Source organism: Atta colombica, unplaced genomic scaffold (assembly GCF_001594045.1).
Source record: "Atta colombica isolate Treedump-2 unplaced genomic scaffold, Acol1.0 scaffold78, whole genome shotgun sequence".
In the NCBI taxonomy this organism is placed as follows: Eukaryota; Metazoa; Arthropoda; class Insecta; order Hymenoptera; family Formicidae; genus Atta; species Atta colombica.
In genome coordinates, this window is record NW_017259570.1 from 275,751 (window position 1) to 278,151 (window position 2,401).

Sequence of the window (2,401 nt, forward strand, 5' to 3'; positions counted from 1 at the left end):
AAAAATATCTTGATCTAATTTAATTCATCTATTTATACATTTGAAATTTTTTTCGAAATCTATGCTATAAAAAGAAAATTAAGGATGATGTCGTTAAATTTATACTATAATTGACAACAAACTTAACAATATCCATATTATTTCATTAAAGTATTTAAAAATTTAACTAAATGCAGATCTGAAAATAATTTTGTTTGAATCATCAAAATAATTATGTAAAATCAGTTTAAGCGTCCTACATAATTATTTTAATGATTCCAACAAAATTATTCTTAGATCTGTGTCTAATTAAATTTTTAGAGATGCTTCAGCGTTCTTTTCATGCGAAATTTTTGCTTGATACAATAATAGACGTTAGAAAGCGATACTATATACTAACGAAACTAACTCACTATATAGAAATGCAAGACGGTGCAAAGGTATTTCTTTATGAATAATCGTTACCGAGGAGTAGATGGACATTCCTTTAATTACAGACAGCTATACGAAAGTCCACCGAGAAACGCAGCTATGTTTCGTGTTAACGAACATCGATAGGCGAGTGCACGGTTGGAATGTTTCCTACCGTATCTGCCGTTAGCGTCCGATTTCGCTACGTTAGATTTCATTCTGATTGCCGGACCCCTTTCTCCAAAAAGTTCCGCAAAGGTTGAACGAACGAAAGCCGCTTTCGCATGAAATCAAGGCGATACTTTCTACGTTTCCTACTCTTTCCCATGTAAGGAGATATTTTTGTATTTCAATAAAAAATCGACACTCTCGATGGCAATAATTATTTAAATGCGAGGGTAATAATTATTTATATTCGCTTTTATTTATATTCGCGATTATAAAATCCTCTTTATACGTATCTTTCTCTCATATTCTATCCCGATATAATATCGCAGCTTCCGCTTATCGTAGACAGGTTCGTTTCCAGCAAACTTAACGTCGAAGTAGCCAGCCCGTAGTTCCCTGTTCGGAATAGAAAAAGAAAAGGATCCAGCGACGCGAGGCGAGGAATACGAGGAAAGGGGCATTAGCGTGCTAAGCAGATGCAGATGAAACAAATGGATTCGCTCAGTGACCGTCGTAAATTCACGGTATCGCGACACGATCCGTACACTCTCGCACGAACGAGGGTACGAGGGCCGCTGGCATCCTTCGGGTGTGAAATTTGCCCGGTATCTAGGAGGACGAGGTATCCGCATATAATTATAGACGTAACGCTCGATTCCGCGTATTAATTTTACGATTTCATTACGTGGCTATTGCATATCTCGCAGTTCTTTCGTTTAAAAGTACCTGATACATCGTAATCTGTTATTGCATCAGATCTGTACGTGAAATATACAACCTTGGCCGAAAATATAAAGTAAAGAACCTCCATAATTTGATGTAAACGTCCTAACAATAAATAAATTATAAGACAGCTTTACTGAAAAATAATATTTAATACAGCTTTTAATATTTTATGTATTTTAATATTTTAATATTTTGTTCCTTTTCTCATTTGAATTTTATTATCGCTTTCTCTAAGAAAATGTAATAAACTGAAGATGCCTTTTAGCCAAGATTGTACAGTCTAGCAGCTCTAAATTGGCAATTTATCTACCGGAAGTTTGAAAAAGATTGCTGCAAAAAATATTTTTGCGTGCGCCACATATATAAACGCGAGGTTTATTTCTATTGAACGATTTAATCGAAAACCACGGCGATTCGCTCTGACACGAACGATACGTTATAATAAGCGATAGATGTAAAAGCGATGCATTACGCTGGACAATAATTTGTCAGTCTTTCACGATGCGCAGTTGATCGATGTTGCATCCGCCCGGGATCGTTTAAATGGTAGCGCCAGTTTGTCGATAAGATTATTAATGGCATGAATTATTCGTGGCTTTTATCGCGATATACACGGCAGCAATCTCTCTTTTTCCGGGTGCCATCGCTATTTCGGATCTCCTTTCTTTTCCGACAATTAATGGCAGAAATTGAAATAGAAATTCACGTATGATTTTATGCGTCATTTATTCACTACAAATTCAGTGTGTGATAAGTGCTTTATATATATGTAATTTAGTTCTATATAAAAATAAAACATCATACTACATGCACGTTTAAATAAATTTAGATAGAAACTAAATTTATAAATCTAAAAATAATTTTGTTGATCGATCAAAATAATTATGTACAACGTTCAAGCTGATTGCTAAAATATCAAAATTTTTCGCAGCATTGTTCATTTTTAATTCCCTACATAATTATTTTATAAATCCATTTTTTATGCAAAACAAATTAAATCAAAACACACAATATGAAGGTATACTTATTACATTTAAACTTGCAGAGATGAAGAATGTAATATATACATTGAAAGATATCTATGTAGAACTAAAAATATAAATATATATATATATAT